Source organism: Strix aluco, chromosome 8, assembly GCF_031877795.1.
Source record: "Strix aluco isolate bStrAlu1 chromosome 8, bStrAlu1.hap1, whole genome shotgun sequence".
In the NCBI taxonomy this organism is placed as follows: domain Eukaryota; kingdom Metazoa; phylum Chordata; class Aves; order Strigiformes; family Strigidae; genus Strix; species Strix aluco.
In genome coordinates this window covers 33,060,291-33,072,740 of record NC_133938.1, presented here as the reverse complement: position 1 = coordinate 33,072,740, position 12,450 = coordinate 33,060,291, and the positions used below count along the sequence as shown (strand labels likewise).

Below are 12,450 nucleotides of genomic sequence, written 5' to 3'. Positions count from 1 at the left end.
TTTTCCATGATGCCTGTCTGGGGCAGTGAAGTCACAACATTTTTTAACATTAGAAACAGAACAAGTTAATGACTGTGCCCAGAACCCTGGGGAGATCAATTTCTCAGTGTCTACAGAAGTCTGCAAAATGCCAAGGTTTCAACATTTTCTTATTGAAAGCTGGGACAGTGTGTGAGAACACGATGGAAATGGCTGGAGAACCTGACTGTTGTCAGACCCCAGTACAAAATGTGACTGAAGATATTTCAGTACATCCCAATATGCTCTTGTGACTCTGTCTGCAGAAAACTTCTTTGTCAGAAGAGGTGCTCAAGGAGCAGGATGGAGCAGAAGAGCGTCCCACTACTGATTTGCATCTGCCCGAATGCACAGATTTCTATAATTGTTCTTGTTAACCAAAACCTCACTCAGCAGGAGAGATTTTTAACTGCACCGATTAGTTTATTAAAGCTACAGTCCACATTAACCAACAGGGTTTATTCCTAACACGATGAAGAGATGCATGTGCAGACCTTTTCCCTTTATCACATGGAAGTGCCTAACCGACATGTAAGACAGAAATCTCATTTTTACATGACAGTCCCCCACTACCTGTGCAGTGCTGCCCTTCCCCCTGCCCTGGGTGGGCAGTGTCTGCCGGAGGAGCGAGGAGACGGGGTTGTGCATATTGAAGGGGCTGGTGGCACTGGGAACTGTCTGCAGCAGCAATTGGCAGGAGACAGGCTTTCTCCTGAATTATTCAGAGCTGTCAACTAGAAGTCAGTCTAGGGTGAGATGAGACCGCAGCATTCATTTTGGTTTAGTTTAGACTGAAGCCAAATTAGTGGTAAATTAATTTTCACTGTCCACACACAAACACAGCTCCTCTGGTATGTCAAGATCAACTTTATCATCTGCTGATACCTTCTCATCAAAAAAACACTTGACAAATTAGTTGCCAAAGGTCTCATCATACCGTAATACGGATATTACTAGTTGCCAAAGTCTGCGTGCACAAAAATGCTTCACAATTCACATCCTATTCTTTTCTGCTTCACTAGTTTTTGAGTCTGTTTGGGGAAGACAAATTACATGGTGAAAAATTACACTTGGTGGGTTTCGTGGCTTATCCAGAAAAGTCTGCGCTCAAAACATGACACTTTGTCCATGTGGCTGTCCTGGTAAGCAATAATCATGAAAAAGCTCCGGGGAAAGCAGCTGGCTGGATTTTTATCTTGGTTTTCTAAATTATGTGTCTAAGACATGTTTCTAAGTTTACCCTCCATAGAGGAAGGCAGAATTTAACTGTCTTTTCCCTCTCTAACTGTTTCAGCCACAAAAGTTTCCACTGGTGGAACAAATTCTTTCCAAATGCTAGTGAGCAGCCTCAAACCCAACAGCCTCATCTGCAACCCCACGGGGGAACCTCGCCCCACAGTGGGACTTCCAGCTGCTGCATTTTAGCCCGGTGGTACTCAAGGGAAGGAGTATTTATTATTTCCCCTGTTTCCCGGTGAACTTCAGAGCCATCACTGCTATTTACAGGCTGGTGAAGCTCAGCATGATGCGGGTACGTACTTCCTGGGTTTTTCCACTTGTTCTGGGTGCCTGAGATGCTGTAGTTATGTGGTACATCTGCCCAGCATGGCAAGTATTTCTTTATGAGAAAAAAAAAAAAGGGAAAAAAAGAAGCGTCCTCAAGTTTCATAGTCCTTGGGACAGATCCGAGCTGCGTGATTATATCTTTAGCAATTAAAATTGTGCCGTGGGAGTTAGTCTGGAAATGATCAAAGGATATAGCTGATGCTTCTTGTTCATTAGATAATACAATCCCTTTTGCTGGATGAGAGCTGGAAATGAAGCCTGGCTCTTCCTAGGGAAGATGACAGCTAGGCTGCAGGAGGTGTTGGTCAGCAGAGGCACTTGCTGGACTCAGCTGGAGGAGAAGGTGGACAGGGCATCCTCCGTCTTCTCAGCTTCCCCCTTGCAGTGATGCTGCTGAGCTCAGCCAGGCAAGAAGACCTGAGTGCTGGCTTACCATGGGGTTTTCCAGGCTGCTCCAGAATGGCCGCAGGTGGGAGCAGGATGCCCACGGGCTCCTGCAGGCAGGAGGACAGACTAACCAGGGGTGCTTCTGAAAACCCCACCGTGCAGCTTGCCAGCAAGGGGTGTGAGGCTTGTGTTCAGGGTCCCTGCTTGCTCCCTGAGATTGTCAAAGTCACTGCTTCCCATTTTTGCTTTCATTTGCATTTGTAACTGGTGTCAAAGATCCCTCAACCCATGTCATTTCTATCTCTTTCCCTTGACTGTTTTCCCAGTGCCTCTCATGATCTACCACTTTGGGTTTGCAACTGAGGTCATGTTCAGTCAAGATTCACAGGTGGAGAAGAATTGTAACACCAAAAATAGGTTTACTAAACCAGGATCTGCTTTCTAATCATTTCATTGTCAGTTTCTCTAGCATTCAGGACATTTCAGTGTCCAAACATTTCCAGTTAGAGAGACAAAAATAGCCTTTTGTGGAGTGTTGGCTTGGGGTGGCATCTGAGCCACTACTTGCCCTCCAGTTCATGGTAAGCTCAGCTCAGCATCCCTTTGTTTTGGTAGGCTTCATGCTGGTTTCCCTACAGAGTTGGTCCAGCCTCAGCCCAGCTAGAGCCAAGCAGGGCCAAAAGAAGAGCAGAGGAGAGCAGGAAGACCAAAATAGTATGAGGGTCTATTTTCCCTTCAGCACAAAGATGGCTCCCATCATGGCTAATCATAGCAGTCGTGCCCGCAAAGAGAGGTCAGAACGGACCCTGCAGCAGGTAAAGGGCTGAAGTGATGGCTCAGCCCTTTACCGGTAGCAGCTCCTTGGATCAGAGGAATATCTGGACATGTGAAAAGTGCCATTTTATAGGAGAGCCTCTGAGTCACTCCCGGATTTCACATCTCCATTCCCCAGGGCTTCTGGAAACAAAGGGCAAGTGTTTTTCTCCTGATGTCTTTAGCATTCACGTGCCAGGAACTGACAGGAAAGACTGAACACATTATTTTTAATTATTTGATATTTTTTTAAATCTCGTGGAGACTTTGTCTATGGCAGGGCAATGACGCAGGACAGAAGAGGAATCTCGTTTTCCAGCCCACTGGATGCAGCATATCGGAGCCCAGGGCGGTGCCAGCATGTTGATGGTGATGTCTTGAACTGCGAGGAGCCTCCAGCATGGCCAGAGTCCCCCAGCCCTGCCAGCACCACTTGTCATCCTGACCTTATGTTCCAGTTTAAGGGCAAAAGGGCCTATTTTTTCCTTTCTGTTAATTTTAAAGAGATAAAGATAGTCAGTGAAGTGAACTCCTACTCCCATGGAAATCTTCAAGTTTAAAGCTGAACATGTGAAATTTAGCAGTAGCTCTTTTTTATTTATAGGCTGCTCATTGTTTTGGTTAGCATGAGGTTATGTTGTGTGCCTCCAAACACAGTTAATTAGCACAAGGTCAGCTAGCTTTGAAAACCAATGACGTGAGTCTTTATTTTGCTAAAAGACTATTTCCTAAGGAAAAAAAATGTTACCAGCAGCAAAGGAAGAGCGTCCAGTGTTGAAATGTGATTGAATATAGTCTTGAATAAGGTTTCCCAAAGATATATTCTTGTTTGAACAGACATCTAGGTAATTCTGGCCCTATTGAACTCGAAGGGGCTTGAGTCTGGCTTTCACCCTGACTGATATAACTCCCAGGCCTGCACTTTTATCACCCAGAACATGAGCTGCAGGCAACAACAAGAGATGGTCATCTATAAAGAAGAAATCATGTTTCCCGTAACAGCAGCTCTGAGGAGAACCCGAACGAGCAGCACTGACCAAAAATAGGCTGTGATATAAAATTGGCTCGAAATTGAGACCCTTCCTAGAACTGTCCAAAGCTTTTTATTTTCCCTGTGATGACTGCAGGACTAATAGGACATGTGTTCATTAGTCTGCAGGAGGTTATTGTAATGAATAATAATGGATGTGACAGCAACCCCGAGGTAACTCAGTGACTCTGAAGCTGCTTCCCAGTTTTCCCATATTTGGCTTTCACCCTCTCTGATTTCTGCCTCCTGCCACACAAGGAAGAATGAAAAAAAAAAAATGATTGGGACATTACTTTATGAAAAAAAAAAGAAAATTAAACTGCAAAGTAGACTGCTGTTTAGCAAAGACTTTGCTTACGGGTCAGGGAAAGGAACATAGTTATGGTGCCTCCTTGGAGAGACAAGCTTTTTCCAAAATCTCAGCCAAAAAGGCTGTGAAAGCATGTCCATGTGCTACAGAAAGTGTTGGCAACTACTTTCAAGAAAGTTACAATGATGTTTTCGGATGAAATGACCAGATCACAAAACAGTTGAGGTTGGAGATCTCTCCAGGTGGCTCTGAAGGTGTCTAATCCAACGCTCCTGCTCAAGGCAGGATCAGCTGGAGTAGGTTGCCTAGCACTACATCCAGACAGTGCTTGAATTTCTCCAGGGATAGAGACTCCACAACCTCTCCTGACCACCTGTTGCCTTGTTTATCCACCTTTACAGCAAACCAGTTTTTCTTAAGTTTAGGTGGAATTTCATATATTTCATTTTGTTCCTTTTGCCTCTTGTCCTACACCACTCAGAAGAGACTGGCTCCATCTTTACCCCTTTCCATCTATTTTTAGGTAGGACAGAGATGGGTGAAGCATCCTCACTGAAGATAAACCTGAAGGTTGGGCCCGAGGAGGATTTATGTGGAGAACCAGTTTAGTTTGCTAAAATGGGAACTATAACTGTCCTTTGGTTGCACTGAAGCACACAGCTTTTGCTTTTGGTATACAATTGCTGCTAGTTCATATAAGCAAAAAGGCAGCTTTGCTACCAAAGGGCTGCTTGCTGCCCCCCTGGGTCACTTCTGCAAATCACACGGTGGGGCTTGTCAGGCTGCACCTTGAAGCTGGTGCTGCTGGAGAGCACAGTGATATCCCGAAGCTTTAGATCTCATCTGTGACTCCACGAGAGCCCTGATCATCATCTTTTATGTCAGAGAGAAAAACCTGTTTGCCAGATCATCTGAAATAATTGTACTGGCGAGCTGAAATCTACTCCGGTTTCCCCTGGAAAAAGCAAGAGCAGCTTTACCTGAGTTTGCATTCACCCTAAAGTTGCTACAGGTGGAGACAATCCCAAGCTGCAGCTGGAGACAGGAGGTCCCTGACCCCCTCCAAGGGCCATCACCTCCTGTTTCCCTCTTCAGCCAGAAAAAGGCAGCCTGGGGTAGCGGGAGCTCTTGGCACCCTGTGGAGCTGTCAGCACAGCCTCTGCACACCTTGGGGAGGTGCAGAGATGTGTGAGGAGAGACAGCAGAAACCAGAGCTATGCGGGGTCCCCTGACAGAGATTGGATGAAAGCAACAGGGGCTGCTGGCTGTTCCCAGGCTGAGCCCACGAAGGGGCTGCACAGCTTAGTAAATGCCTGCAGAGACAGTGCTGAGTGTGGGCAACAGTGTGGGAGGGGAACGAGAGTCTTTTTCAGGGTACCAGATAGAAGACTGATGCTAGGCTGCAAATATCTGGTCATGCAAAGCTCAAAGCAAATGCCTGCTTGCATACAGTGTCCGGCTACCTCTGGAGAGGGAGTGTCTCCATTCATCACCTTCTGCAATGCGGCTGTGCAGGAGGAAGGGATGTTCCTGGTGAAGGAGGTTGGACCAGCTGGGTGCTGCTTACTTCACTTTGGTGCTTTTACATGGGACACCTGGGTGAGAAAGAAGAAAGGGACCCAGGAAACTCAGTTTGTATGAATTTCACATGGATCCTCATGTTCAGAGTAGCAGTCTTGTTTATTCTGGACTTTCATTTCTCTGGGAAGAAAAACATTTGGTTCTGAGATAGCTTTGAGTAGTACTTCATCTCCTGGGTGGTGGTTTTTTCTTTGACATGGGAGGCAGTTCTGTACTCATAAGTGACATGCCTTGTTATAAACATAGATAGAAATTCCATATGTTATGGAAAATGTTCCCTCAGCTACGATACACACAGAGCATGGTACGCAATTCCTGCTGGACCACTAGCAGAAATGCTCCTTTGAGTCATCACAACATCAAGATTTGGGCAAAGGCTGGAGGATTTGGTTCCCAAGCTGAAGCACTGGGACCCTATCTTCCAGCTGGGTGTAACGAGGTACACCTTCCCAGAGCTGATGAGCAGTCTTGTGTCTTGCAGATCCAGCTTCTTAGTAGGCTTATCTTTGAAACAGGTTCCATAATGAACCATCATTACTAAACAGACAAAGAAAACATGAACAATAGACACTTGTGGTGAAACAGGGTGTAAGACAGTCAATAGGATGCAGCCCTTTTAGAAGGGCTCTTTGGTAAGAAGTTCAAAGCCATAATCTCCTTGGAGGTTGTTCACCCTTTGAAATTAAGGGCTCAGCCAAGTGGTTGCAGACTGAAATCCTCTCTGTAAGTAAATGTGCTCTGCTTGCCCTGAGCCCATCTAGGGTAGGCCCTAGATGAATCCTAGCTAAAGCACAACTCAAGCTCAGGTACTTGATTTCAAGTGCCCGGCTCTGAATTCTGTTTTTGTGGGATCACTGAGTGCCATAAGTATGAGCAAACTGGTTACAGAGCCCAGGAATTAAATGGAGTCAGATCATCACTTTGATTTCCACGAGGGGAAAAGATTTCAGGGCTGCACCCAGTTTTAAGTAGTTTTTGAACCTTTAATGAAAAAAAAAAAAAATTCCGAATGTGGAGTTGAGCTTCTTTGGCTTTTCCATTTGAGTCAAATTCCAGGTCAATCATAGTCTTGAAAAGTCTTTTCCCCCCCATCTACATTAAAGGCTGAATGTACAAATTGTTTCTAAAAATATTTGGTATTTTCAAATAAATTAATTGTTTAACTTTTGCATTAACAGTCAAAAACCACTGAGCAGTGTCATTGTCTGGTACAACCCCCCACCCCCTGCAATTTGAATCTGTTGACTCTAGATGGATACGACAGGTCGTTTTAAAATACACAGCATGCTATGATATCCTAAAAGTTCAAATAGGTTTGAGATTTCTGTTCTTGTCCTCTGGAGACAGAAACTAAGCACAAAATGTACCAGCTTGGGATGTACCAAAGTAGATCTGTATCAGAAAAATATGTTACTTGCTTCTATGACAACATTGGAGACATACAAGAAATAAGACACTACGCATCCCACACATTAAAGAGATGAAACTGCCTGCTATCCTGAAGTGACCATAAAGCTTTCTCATCAGCTCCAGTACTTAAAGGCTTAATGTTCCTTATTTGCATGCTTGCATGACGAAGATGTTGTGGTGCAGAGCACCACAGAGTCTGCCATAACTTCTTCTGCTGACTGACATCTCCCACCATGACCCTCAACAGGGAATCTTGAGTTGACAGCAGCTGTGGTGCCTGCCATCTACATTTTAAGAGCCCTCAAGCATTGGGAGGCTGGGATGAACGAGCTGACGGCTGAGGAAGGCTGTCAGCAGCTCTGTCTTCTGCTCTCCTATTATATGGGGAAGAAGACAACCTCCCACTCCACAAACAAGAATATTATCTGTCAGTGGTATGGTGCTATAAAGTTTAAATACTATCTTTGCCAAAGGTGGTCCTAAAAGCAAGGTCCAACTGCTTGACTTCCCCACCTGGAATACAGGGTCAAGAGTTTGGGGTTTGTTTCTTTTTCCACCTCCATCAGGGTGCTTTGAAGGTAAAAATGGCTTTCTTGAACCTTGCGTACTGTAAACACAGTATAAGGGTGAGAAGAACATGAGGTAGGAGTTCTGTGCCTATGGAAAGCTTGTTTGAGCCTGGCTTTGTGCAAAAAATGTCTGAAATTTTCCTGACCTCCACAGGTGATCTCAGTATCAGGTCAGGGAGGCAAAACACCATTTTGTCTCAACACCATGATCCCCAGGCCCCCCAAATCCACCAGCCAACTTGGGGTTTCTCACCTTGAGGGGCTCATAGCAGACGAGACTAGCTTAGGGGTTCCCAGGCTGCCTGGACCAGGAAACCTAGCGGGGGTGCTGAGGGCAAACGGGACTTGAGGTGCTGTGGGGTGGCCCTGGGACAGCTCCACCTGAGACCCTATGCACCCCCTGTGACAGGCCTGGGGATCCGTCTGAAGCACCTGGAGCTTCAGGGGGGGCACAGGCTTCACAATGCTCAGCTCAGGGCTTGAGATGGCCTCAGCTGATGTCAGGGAGCAGCTGACCCCCTGTACCTGAGCAAGGTGACAGGGCCGGGTGACCACAGCAACAGGTTTCCAAAAGCCCCATGATCATGCAGAGGAGTAGGCTGAGGTCAGTGCAGGATGGACAACCCATGGCATAGCTCGGCCATGGCCTGGGTGCTCCTGGGCAGGCAGCCATGAGGCCCAGGCAAGAGAGGTTCAGAGCAGTCAAGGCCCATTAATGTCCTCGGTCCCACCTGTAGAAGAGTGACTCCAGATGTGACTCCAGCTGTAACTGGACCCCTAACCTCCATACCCCCCCACAGAAGGTGTCGGTAGGAATTAAGGAAGGACTCCCACGAGTAAGAAACACTGTGCTTTCCTGATTGGGACCTGTCTCACTAGTTCAAAGGACTAAAAGCTGTCTGCTGCCCTGGAAGTGCCTGCAGGTGAGTGGCTTTCTTGGGCTGACTTCTCATTATCCTCTGCTGTGGCCCTCCAGGAGCTCTCGAGATGGGGAGGTTTGAAGGCAGTGTGCTTAACCAGTTTTCTGCTCAGTCGGTGTAGTGAAGTGGAGGGTTAGTTTGCTGTCGCTGTATATCTTCTCCCTAGTTGTCTTCTTCCAACTCGGCTTGAGCCAGCAGGAGCAGTGAGAGAAGCATCCTCATTAATGGCAGCTCGTAACTGCGAGCTTGGCATCTGGTGGATCAGAGAAGATGAAATCATTTGTGTTCCTGCCTGCACAAGGCTAGAAGCAATGGAGAGAAGGCAGCTTTAATTAAAACCAGTCACCACAGATCATAAAGCAGCCTTATCAACTTGCAGGCAAGGCACACCGTGCTCCAGAGAGTGCCGGGCTGTGGGAAATGGAGATGGCCCACAGCGAAAATTGTAATAATGAAGCATCAGCAAGGAGCGGTGATATTTACTGCAAAGCAAACCTACCGACCCTGTGTCTTGCTTTCTCTCCTGTGAAAGAGTCCCCTAAACCCAGCCTACTCCTTGATGTGGATGTCAGCACCATGTGGCACAGATGAGTCCGTGCTTCTGGGACCATGCTGTGAGGCTCGGCTGTTTGTCCTCTGATCACTGTGTGTGGTTAAGGCTCTGGACACCAGAAGTCCTGGAGGCTCGGCCACTCCCAACCCAGTGCGTATGTAGGTCTGAAACTCCTCTAGACTCCTGTTGCTTAAGCACTGAATGACCTCGGGTATTTGAAGTGGTGCAGCAGTGTTACATACAAAAAATACTATGCTATGGTTGTGCTGAAAGATAGCATCCAATAGTGTAAGCCAATATATATAAATCACTCTTTTAAAAAGTGAAGTAGCACGTTTAAAGCAAAGCTTTTGGCTTTCTGTGTGCTTCAGGCTAAGTCAGGCTGAAGGTCTATACTCTGCTTCTGTCTGTGGATTTGCATCGCTGGGATCTGACCTGATGCTCAGTGGAGCTCAAACTGGGAATATGCCTTTGCTTTTCATTAGAGATTTGAATTTGCTGAAAACAGCTAGATGTATTATTCATTAGTATCCCCTGCAGAAGTCACAGACCAGCTTTTCCTGGACTGCATTCAATGAAACAGATTTCCATGTAGTACTGCTATGGGGTTGAAAGGCTTGTGTGAAACTTCTGTTAGCTATGCGCAAAGAAATTCATGAAAGTCCCAATCCACAAGAGACTACAGAATTACTAAATTCGCTACCTCCAAGAATTTTAAAATCATGAGTCAGGCCTCAGTCATAACTTTTTTTTTTTTTTTTTTTTTTTTTTTAAATACAAAGAAACCTCAGGGTCTTTATTTGCTTAGTGGCTTGTGAACATTGAGTTCTTGTTCTCAAACACTCAGGCCCTCATAGTTGGGGAAATAAATCTATTTCTAAATGAAAAGCCAGATTCTCTGGCAAACCAGCCCTAGAGAAGCTGATCTTTAACTGCAAGTTTCATAACTTTTTTGGGGTGAACTGACCGCTCCTACGGTGTAATGCTACCACCTAATACGGACCTTTTCCATATGGACTTGTGTGTAGTACAGGTCATCACTGCTGAGGATAGGAACTGGTAGCTGGTTTTAAAAACCTCCCAAACTGAGCTTTCCAAACAAAGCAAAGCATGACTGAGGGAAGGGCTGCGTGCTGCATGAATGTCTCCAAATAATGCCCGTGAAAATAGGATGTGTCTTGCCTCCTGCTTGTTCAGGAGGAGCCAGACCTCACGCAGTCTGTGCCAGCAACAGGGGCACAGTGGCTGTCAAAGCGTAGAGGTGCCCTCTGATTTTGCCTTGGGATGACACAAAGCGGTTATTTTAATCTTAGGTCTGAACTGCTGCCAAGCTTTATTTAAAAATACATATATAAAGGAAGGCAAGCATGCAAGTCATGGGAAACTTCCGGGTACATTTTAGCCATGTGAATAATGCCGCATATGTTTCCATTTACCCTTCACTCCTCCAGCCCCCAAACCTGATACTTTGGATTGATCTCTTCACTCTGCCAGGAGCATGGTGGCAAGCACATTGAGGGCAAGTGCCCAGGGACTGTGTTTTGCTGGGGTGTTGAGGTGTTGGATCAGCTGTAGCAGGGAAAAGCCAGCACACACGGAGGACTCAAAACTTCAAATGAAGTGAAGTTTCTTAACAGAAACCAAGAGCTACCTGGCTTGTGTCCTTCCCTTCACCCTGGAAGACAACATAAGTGAAAGAAGTTTTTCAAAATTCATCCATTTCTGTGAAACTCTGCCCTTAAATGTCCTTAATCGTGGAAAATTATGGGTTGCAAAGTGCCTTCTGGAGAAGGTATGTTGCACTCATCTAGACCTGATGTTGGTTCAAGTTCATCAGCTGCCACAGTTACATTTAACGATCCTACACTTCACCTGTTTTAATGTGAATCTCACTTGCTATTAAGCATTTTGTTTCAAAGATGAACTCTCGAAACCAGGTCCTTATTTGTGAGGAAATGGTGCATCTCCAAACCAATGCGAGCTGTGCTTCCTCCTGTGCTCACCTGGGTTTGGAGGTCAGTATCTGAGTCTCAGGTTTCACTGAAAACATTCAGCACAGCTTTGCTGACAACCTTTTCACCTTAACAGTTAATCTCTCCTGCTGGCAACCATTACTGTTTATCCATCCAAATTGAATGTCCCTTCCTGGAGCATGTCCCTGCTAGGAGAATCTGGTAGGATGGGGACAGCTGACTCTGGAAAACTGAATTAGAGCTAAATCTCTGCATTAAAAGCCCATTGGGCTAAACCATCCAATGCAGCAGTCACGTTGTCAAAGGCCAGGAACTACATTTACTTTCTCCCGGAAGGAAAGCCCCCCAACATTCAGCTTTAGTGTTCCTCAGTGCTGAAATAGCTGTAGGAAGAGGATCAGAGTGTGAGGATCAGGGGTGCCACCTCTTTCAGAGCTCACCTGGGTGTTGCAATTCAGAGCTTGTAAAAACTCGTCATGGCGGCAGGTTGCCTGCTCTGAAACTTTTGTGCAGCTTTCGGGAAGGATTAAGTAAAGGTGATGTGTGACAACAGCATCATTGCTTGGCTGTGGGGTTGTGAGTAGCTGGGCCAAGAAGAGCAGGATTAGTGCCTGCGGGAAGCTTTCATCTGGAAACCCAAGCACTGACTCAAGCAGCCGTAATGACTTTGTGGGCTGACCTCCTCGTGTTGCTGACTGTAGGCGTTCAACCGTGGCTGGAGATGCTCCATCAAATGGGAGATGTTCCCATCCTGCTCAGGGGGAGCATGAGGGGAGGCAGAGAAAGGACAAGGAGGGAAGAAAAAAGAATGGATATTCTGTTAGCCTGTCCTAAAGTGTCAAAAAGTTTAAAATAAATTGTTATGAGCTTCTTGAGGATTCAGGAGATTCAGGCAGGGCACATCTGCGCACATCATCTGGGATGAAAACTATCCCAGCTCTTACTTGGTGTGGTGGAGGTTGGACTGTTGGATACCAGAGCTTTTGAGCTGCTGCCATCTGACAGCAAGCTGAATCATTGGCTGTTGAGTCTTAAAAGTGCTCTGCCTTCCCTTCATCACCTCTGTTCATGTGCCTGGCTGCTTCACAGGCATCTTCAGGTATTGCCCTTTGAAGTGAGCAGGGATGTTTATACAGCTTGGGTTCTCTTCAGAGTGTAGTTACGGTTGATTTCTGATTCAAAGGTGGGGTTTGGGTTTTGCTTTCTCATTTTTGGAGAGTGTTGGGGGTTTTATTTTTCCTCAGCAAAGGACCCAAACTTCTCATTTCTTTAAGAAAACAAATTCTCCAAGCAGATGACAATCATTAAGATGGTTTCAGG

The 12,450-nt window shown here is 46.0% G+C and overlaps 1 long non-coding RNA gene across 2 annotated transcripts in view; it reads left to right on the top strand.

Moving 5' to 3' along the window:
• LOC141926747 (uncharacterized) overlaps nucleotides 1–12,450 on the top strand; it is a 51,852-nt gene that overhangs the window by 17,384 nt on the left and 22,018 nt on the right. The window contains exons 4-5 of one of the 2 annotated variants that reach the window (XR_012624198.1): nucleotides 1,313–1,549; nucleotides 3,065–3,602. This is a non-coding gene — a long non-coding RNA (uncharacterized LOC141926747). Of the gene's footprint in view, nucleotides 1–1,312; nucleotides 1,550–3,064; nucleotides 3,603–12,450 lie in introns of those variants that run through there. The other variant, XR_012624197.1, reaches the window with a different exon arrangement.